The 8647-nt window shown below is 55.3% G+C and overlaps 1 long non-coding RNA gene across 1 annotated transcript; it reads left to right on the top strand.

Moving 5' to 3' along the window:
* Positions 1–5894: 5894 nt before the first annotated feature.
* Positions 5895–8433, top strand: LOC118890588. The gene is made up of 3 exons (XR_005018768.1): positions 5895–5955; positions 7094–7219; positions 8359–8433. It is a non-coding gene; the product is annotated as an uncharacterized LOC118890588 (long non-coding RNA).
* Positions 8434–8647: the final 214 nt, after the last annotated feature.

Below are 8647 nucleotides of genomic sequence, written 5' to 3' on the forward strand. Positions count from 1 at the left end.
TCTATATCTCCACCCAACAAGAGGTAGCGATGTATCTTATAAGTGAACGAGCTTTTTCTCTAAAACAAGGAGACCCACAGTCCCCAGACGCACTGTGTCCATTGGTAGCTATAACTTACTCCTCTGTTTAAGGCACGCTTCGCTGACTGTTCTGTCAGCAAAGACTAAATTTCTAAGTTAACTTGCAACCCCTTGTATATAAAATAAAAATGAGAAAAAAGAGAGGGAAGAAAGTGACTAGCATCCATAGGTAACCACAGACATGTAGGAAGCAAACTGAAAATATGCAAAGCTACTTACCACAGTGATTTTTCCAGCTGGTCACGAGGCCATAATTGGCAGCTATGGCTTCCTTCTTCCATGGCTCACTCCATAGCTCCCTACTCACCCCCTTCCTCAGCCAAATGTTCAGATGATCAGGGCTCTTTACCTGATGGAGTGACCAAACCTTCATTGCTAAAGAGTCTTGAGTCCTCAATCATCTTGCGTTTATCTGGGGGTGCGGGGGGTAGGCTGTACTTTTCCTTTAACCTTCACTATGGAACATGAAGGCACTAAGAGGCGCCTTGCAGAATCTCCTGACCCAGATTCGCCTTCCCCCTCCCCTCACGTGCAGCAGCACTCCAGTTTCCCTTTGGCAATTGAGATCAATCATTCCAGATAGTCGAGCAGCCTCTTTCTTGACTGCTGGTTCAAGTCCAAAATGGCCAGGTGGCAGTCTCATCTTCCAATTCAGTGGAACCGTTACTGTGTCCCCCGATGGAAGCCTTATTCCCTTAGGAAAGAAGCCCTCCAAAGCAGCAGCATACGAAGTTGCCGGGATGGGACCAAACTCTGAGTCATTAGGCGTAATAGTGATGGGAGCCACTCCCACCTCCTCCCCTTGTCTCCTGAACCCAGGTGTCCTGGCTGCAGGGGAGCTAGCACCCGATAATGGTCTTAGATTCAAAACATACTCTGCATCCTATGAGAGAAAACCCCGTCTTTTCAGGGCAGTGTCTCCTGATTGACTCCACAACGGGGTCTTCTGTAGGCATTCCACCTTTCAATTAGACCAACCACTTCCGGGTGTGTGGTAAGACCAGTTAATTCCACAGACACGAGCCGATGGCTGTGCTTCCCTTACTGTGACATGAGTTCCCTGATGAAGCATGAAGCGCTGTGAGGAGCGCCATGGTAGCGGATAAGGCATTCTGGAGTTCATGAATGATGACACTGGAAGAGGAATTACAGGCAGGAAAGGCAAATCCAGATCATGTGTCTATTCCAATGATGGTGAATCTCTGCCTCTTTCATGATGAAGAGGTCCAATGTAATCAGCTTCCACCAGGTGGCTGGCAGCTCCCGCTGGGAAGGGGTACCACGTCGGGGCCTCAGCGCTGGTCTCTGCTGTTGGTAGATTAGGCTCTTATCAGGAGCCTTAGCCAGGTCTGCCTTGATGAGGGACAGGCCCGGCTGATAAGCCCATGCATAGTCTCCACTCTGTCACAATGGCTACTTTGTTCACATGCCCATGGAGCAAGCACTGGGGGGCCATGGGAAAAGAGGCTGTGTGGAAAGTGTCATTTTCTCCACCTGATTATTTGGGGTCTCATCCACAGTGGATTGCCTTTGGTGAGCATTCAGCTGGGACACAAACGTGTTCAGTGACTGTAACCATCTGAGAGGTCCAGCCACAAGCCTCTCCCCCAGACCTTCTCATCACTGGCCTTCAGTCCTGTTCCTTCCACCTCCCTGATCATCTGCCAAACCACTGGCCATGCATGTGAATCTACCGCTTTCTCTTACTCTAGACATGGTGGGCTTCTAAACGCGCCACTCGAAATTCTGCCCCCTCGGAGGATTTCTGTCCACCACTGTCCTTCAGGGTCACCCCTGCATGGGCGCCGTTGTGGAGCAGCTGTCTACTTTCGGGGGATACCAGCCTACTGTGCAGACACATCTGTAAACCAGGCTCAAGTCTTCTCTTCTTCAGCCGGCTGGTCATAGTGAAGCCCCAGGAGGCCATATGTAGGGACCGAGGGGAGGAAGTGATGTGGCAGGGGTTGGTTTTGAAGGAGTCTGAGCTGCCTGTCCACACGACTTGCTGGTACCTTCCAGACCTGCCTGAGCTCATCTTCCATGACTCTTCCATTTGATAGATTACATACTCCCAACCTTAGGGCTAGAAAATACCAAGGTCGTGATGGAAAGCTCAGGCTATACAGTCACCTGATGTCCCCTGGTTAAATGTTTAGTTTCTACCAAGGCACTGTAGCAAGCCAGGAGCCATTTCTCAAAAGGAGTGCAGTCATCTGCAGCAGAAGGCAGAGACCAGCTCCAAAATCCAACAAAAGTCTGTGTGGTGATTTCCCTGCCCATGCCCCCCCAGAGGCTCTGTACTGCCCCCTCTTGGCCACAGACACTTCAAGTGCCATTAGATCTGCTGGGTCACAGCCCCTCACAGCAGAGCAGCCTGCACTGCAGAACCTTCTTGTGCTCTGGTTTCCGCTCCAAACTGGCAGACACTGAGGTGGCGGGCCCCCGAATCTAGTTTGTCTGGCACGTCTTACTAGGGCATCTAAAGCACTTGTTACTTCCGGCTCCTCAGAGCCAGTGGGCACGATGTCTTCCAACGCAGGGGCCAGGGTATCATTTTGTGAAGACAATCGCATTCTCTGCAGACTTTGTCACATCAGGGGACTTCTCAGACTCCCCAGGCTCCAGCTGCACCCTCTCCCCGAGGCCTGCAAGACTGCAGAAAATTCCCCCAGGAGAGCCTGGCAAAGCCCACAAAGAAGAGGTGTGAACACATAGCCCAGTCCTTTTATGTCACAATTTTTCATTAATTGACTCACTCACCCATCCACCTGCCCTCCCATCCCACTGGCGTTTAATGAGCAGCTACTATGGGCTTGGCACTGGGGTGCAGCAGTGGGCAAAAGACACCCAGCCCCTCCCTGACGGGCCCACGTGGTCATGGGGAGAGGTGACAGACACACCGACTGACCCACTTCATGATGGGCGGGTGGTCATGACAGGAAAGGAGACCGGTGGACAGGACGGGGACCCAGAACAGTGTGGAGGCGCAGGGGTGTGGGACTGAAGGTGGGGCCTGGACTTCAGACAGCGGTCAGGAGGGGGTCAGGGGAGGCAACATCCCAGCTGAGACCTGAAGTGGAGGAGCCCCCTTGTCCAGGCACCCTTTCACCCTGGGAAGTGTCCCATTGGGATAATAAATCATGTGGTAGTCTTGGTCAATAGGATTAAACAATCTCCTGGGCCTGGCACACAGGAGGCGCTCAGCACACGAGAGCCATGAGATCGTGATCACTGTTACTGTTACACTTTGGTTACTATTGTTTGAAGACACCGCCTGTTCTGAGGTCTCAGAAGCCACCAACGAGGGGCGTGGGGTGAACACTGCTTCCCCTGGATGAAGCTGCCCCCCCAGGGGCCGCCGGGAGCCACAGAGCCCCCTGAGCACCCATGGGTAGGGGATGCACCCAGGCGCGGGGTCAATCCTTCCCATCCCCCATCCTTGCAGACAGGGCAGGTGGCTCCTGCTGACAGACCGTGGTGCCAGGAATCTGGGGAAGGTCTAATTAATTATGACAACTGACACCTTCGCCAGATGTCCGCCGTGAGACACCAGCTCTGATGATAAATGGTTTGGGTGATTCTGTTTGAAAAGCACTTTCCAAGCAATATGTTTTTCATCTGGGTCACCAGGAAATGGGGTTTATTTTCCAGGACACCACCCGGGGAGGGGTAGCTGGCACTTGGGCCTACTTATTCCCATCCTGGGGGTCGCAGAGGGTGCCAGAGCTAGGCAATGGCCATGTTGTCCCTGGGGCTGACCTCTGGGCAGGAGGCCTGTGCCCAGCTGACAGGGAGGATATTTACAGAGAGCGGGGACAAAGACGTTTATTGAGCACAGACTCTGGGGTGGGTCTAAGGGCAATCCTCACGCCATCCCCTGAGGGAGGGTTAGCATTACCTCTGATTTCTTAGATCAGGAAACCGAGATTCAGAGGGACAGTGATTTGCCCTGGGTTACCCCTGCCCCCTGCCACCTTCATCCGCCACCTGCCGGACGCCTGGCCCACTCAGCGTCCTCCAGTTCCAGCCCAAGCCCCGAGAAGACACCTCAGGGTCCCCAAAGTGTAGGCGGTAGCCTCCCGAATGGAGGAGGGGCTTGCGAACATGCAGATTCCCCGGACCCTCCCCAGACCCAGGCACCAGGACCTCTGGGATGGGGTGGGGCCAGGGAGTCGGTATTTAACCACCTCCGGGGGTGGGTCTGCGCGCTCCCACCTCTGGGAACGGCTGTCCCAGTTAGCGCACCCCTTTCCCACCACCCCCAGGCCCTCCCGGTGGTGCCAGCCCCCGCTGACCTCTGCCCACGTGCCCCGGGCCGTCCCCCCAGCAGCCCTGGGGCCCGAACCACCACCGCCCTTCTCCGGGGTGTCAGGCGAGGCTCAGGGGAGAATGACTCGTCCAGTCTCTGCCCTCGGCTCCACCCCTGCCCCGCTCCTCCCCCTGGACCCCATCCCTGGGCCGAGGACCCTGATGGGTGCAGCTTCCCGGGTGGGGAGGGCCCTGCTGACTCGCTCACACCGGCCCCCCAGGAGGGACTGAAGGGCCCCGGCCTCAGCTTCAGAGCCCTGCGGCCCCAGGAAGAAATCGGGAAGCGCTCGGGCGTTTGTGACTCAGCCGACCCAGCAGGGCTCCACCGCCGCGGCCGCAGCCCCCGCTGGCCAGGCCGGGCCTCGATCCGGCCACGGGACCCGCGTCTCCGCTGACCCGCGGGAGCCCCGGTCAGTCAGGGCGGAGCCGCGGCTCTACTTTCTCCCGGTACAGTTCCCGGACCTCACCTCAGGGTCCAGGTTCGCGGTTCAGTGAGAGAGAGACAAAATTACCCCATATCGGCTTCCTAACGTTCCGTCACCAGGCGATTGGGGTCTCATGGAAAGTTCTGGAAGCCAGGCACACGGACCCCACCTGCATCGCCTCACTGAACCCTGGCCACAGCCGCACGGGGTGTGCTTCTCCCCCCTGTCCTGGCGGGGGACGTGAGGCCCGGAGGGCTGTGCCTCCCGGCCACGAGGCACGCGGCCACTCAGGCGACAGGGCAGGCGATGGACCCCCGAGCCCCGCCCGCGGCGCCGCCCTCCGTCCAGCACCTCCGGCTCCGCCCGCGGCCTCCAGCAGCCCCTGGGCGGGGACGGTGCCCCGGGCTCAGCCCGCCGGGGAGAGAGGAATCACAGCCCCGCCCGATGCGGCTGTGTCCGCCGCCGGGGTCGCCGCTGCGGGAGGAGCGGGCAGAGACCGGGGCGGGGGAGCCGCCCGTCAGCCCCGCGAGCTCCGTCCTCCGAAGACCGTGTTGCGCCTGCGCCTCGTTCTGTAAATTCTGCAGTGGCCTTTGGCCAAAAGCAAGAAAATCGTGACCTAGAAAAGGTAAAAGGCCTTTGAAAGTATGAGCCCGGAGCGCGGGCCTAATGTGTGGCCGGGGACAAGGTGGCTGAGGCGGCAGGAGGAGGAGGAAGAAAGGCGCGGCCGCAGTTCCCTCCCCGCGGCTCCTCCAGGTTTGCGCTGACGTCCGCGGGCCCAGAGCCCCGACCTGACCTGCAGGCGGAGAGGAAACGAGGGGGTGGTGTTGGGGGTTGCCCAGCGTGGGGAGGGGCACGCGCAGGGTCACCTCGCCCTGAGGACCCCCAGGCCCTCCAGCCGGGACGGCCGTGCAGCCAGGAGCTCCGCAGTGAAGGGGCGGCTGCCCACCTGCCAAGGTCACGGGCTCCGAGCGCTGCTTCTTCATGTGCTGGCGCTTGCGTCACTGTGGAATTTACAAGAGCCCACTTGAAGGTATCCAGAGCCTCAAAGGCCACCGAGTCTTCCCCACGCCAGGGCTATGCTGGTGACATCGTTGACAGTGCCACCATGTTTTGCCACGCCCACCAAAGAGACCAGTCTCTTGTAAGCGTGTTACCCTCTGCTCTGTGTCTTTTCTTTATCTTTTTTCTTTTTTTTTAACTTAAAACAATAGAAATTTATTGTCTCACAGTTCTGGAGCCAAGAAGTCCAAGATCAAGGTGTTAGCAGGACCACTCTCCCTCTGAGATTTCGGGAGGAATCCTTCCTTGACTCTTGCTAACTTCTGGTGGCGTCTGTTGATCCTTGGCATTTCTTGGCTTGTCGCTGCATTACTCCAATCTCTGCCTCTGTTGTCACACAACCTTGTTATCTCTGTGTCTGGGTTGCTCTGTGTCTTGACTTGAGGGACCCCCTCCTGCCCGGACGGTGGCCCTTCTCTGCTCATGATGCATCACAGGCAGGGACAGGAAGTGGAAGAGAAGGTTGTGAGGGAGGGGATGTGTGACCCTGATGCCAGCGCCCATGCCCGCTCAGACCTGACAATGAACCCGATTAGCAATGTCTTCTCTACTGTGGGGCGTGGATGGCTAGGAAGGGGGTGGGAGAGATGGGTCTGGACTGGGAAGGAGAGAGAGGCCCCCTCCCCCTCCATCATCACACTTTGTGCAGATGTGGTTGGTGCCTTGCCCACATCCGCTTGGCTCTCACACTGCAGAGCATGCTGATGGGCGTGGCTGTGATCATGGGTGGTAGTCTCCACACGAGGGCCGGCTGGGAGTGCCAGGGCATTCATGAGCTGGGAGCAGCCTTCAGCCACGATGGGTTGGAGGATACATACCCAGCTTACTTGCCCCCCAAGGTGGGATGACTCCCCTTGGGGGTGCTCGCCACTTCCCTGGGGGGTCTTTCTGGGTCTCAGAACTTCAAGCAAAGGGTTTTGGGATAAGCCATTCACGTCTGGGATATTGAACGTTAAGGAAACTGGTTTGAGGAAGTTTATGTGGGTTCTCAGTTTCCTCATTTGTTCGGGTCTAGATTTCACAGTACCTGGCAGAAATGCTTCAGTTTATGGATGGAGTTGTGGCCGATGACTGGTGTAAATAATAATGAAAACAAACCCTCCCCTCCCTATGTTTCTTTATGTGCTGTCTTCCATTTGTTTAGAGAGAGGGGAGTTGTGACACTCCTCCATCATTTTCATCTAGATATGAAGTGCTTTCTCACCCCTGATCTCTTTCAGTCCCAGTGCTAACCCAGGGACATGACAAGGCGGTGTCCCCATGGAGCAGAGAACTGGGGAACCCAGAGTCTGAGAGTAGAAAAAGACTGCACGGCCATCATAGGCAAGAGCAGGCAGCACTCACAGGTACCCTGTCCCACCTGACATGTGACCCAGTGGGTTTTGGCATGTGTAAGGTTTCAGCATGAATGGCAAATGCAGGCACTCACGTTCTGCCTCTGTACTGCCGTGGCATCCATCCCAGCACTCTTTCTTTCTGACCTTGAATTCAGCCCCAAACTCCTTTCCAAGGCAACATATCAAGCAGATACAACCAACCAACTGGCATTGTTTTGTGAGATGAACCTGTTTGCCTGACCAGCACGAGAAACTCCAGCTAAATAAAATGTTGGTAGTGGAGTCAGAGAGTCCTGAGTTTGAATTCCAGTCTTATGAATGACTAGCAGGGTGGTCTTGGACAAGCATCTTTATCACTCTGAGCCTCAGTTTTCCCATCTGTAAAATGGGGATTGGTATCACATAGGGCTGTTGAGGGGATCACATGAGAAAACCCCTGACCCAGCACATAGCACAGGGCAGATGTTTAATGATAGGATTCAAACTGAAGACAGGCTCCTCTTTGGCCAACATGGGTGTTTCTTGATCAACTGATGACCATCTGGTGGCCATTTTTATCACCAAAGTTGAGGGGAACCAGGATTCCTTGGTGTGTTGGGGTCACTGGGCGGGGTATTGGAGGCCCGTGTCCTAGTCCTAGGTCTCCCGTGGACCAGCTACGGTTGTAGGGCAGGTCCCCTCCTCCTTGGGGGTGGGAGCTGGGGGGAAGGGTGACTGTGGTAGAGGAATGTTGTTCCACCTGGAAAATGGGATTAGCCTAGATCTCCATTGTTCCTTTCAGACATTTAACGAATCATTTTTTTTAATGAGCTGCCACCAAATCACCACCCCCCACCCCCTCCACCTCCCCACCTTCCCCATTTCCTAAACAAACCCTCAAAGGTCACGGTTGGTCCCTATGAGTTAATGGGCATGAACCTGCCTCCTAATTTAATGCAAATCTCAGCCCATCTTATTGTGCAGGACTTTCAGTTCATTTGTACTTTCTTGGTGACACCGTTCATCTCTGTCTCCAGTGGAGTCTGTAATCCCTGCAATTTCCATGGTGCTAGTACTTATGAAAAAAAAAAAAGTCTGAAGCACAGAAATTCTGCATCCTGTCTATGAGATTACACACTTTAATGGAGTTTATTAAATTTATTCTGCAGTTACTGAGATTAAACTCATTGTGAGGCTCTGGAAGGCAAAACAAGGACCAATTGGCAGAATCTTCCAGGAGGCAGGTAGGAATTCAAAAGGAAGAAGCACTTTCTGCTCTCAGAGCTGGTCAGCATCAAATGAGCCCCAGGAGGCTGGGAGAGAGGCCAGCAGGGTCCAGAACCTGGTGTGGTCACTGTGGGGGGCAGTGAAGAGCGATGGCTGAGGGTCATACCTGGGTCCATTTTCCAATTCTCACTTCAAAACCCCTGGGAAGTGAGTTGATTTTTCTAAACCTCT

This window comes from Balaenoptera musculus, chromosome 1 (genome assembly GCF_009873245.2).
Source record: "Balaenoptera musculus isolate JJ_BM4_2016_0621 chromosome 1, mBalMus1.pri.v3, whole genome shotgun sequence".
NCBI lineage: Eukaryota > Metazoa > Chordata > Mammalia > Artiodactyla > Balaenopteridae > Balaenoptera > Balaenoptera musculus.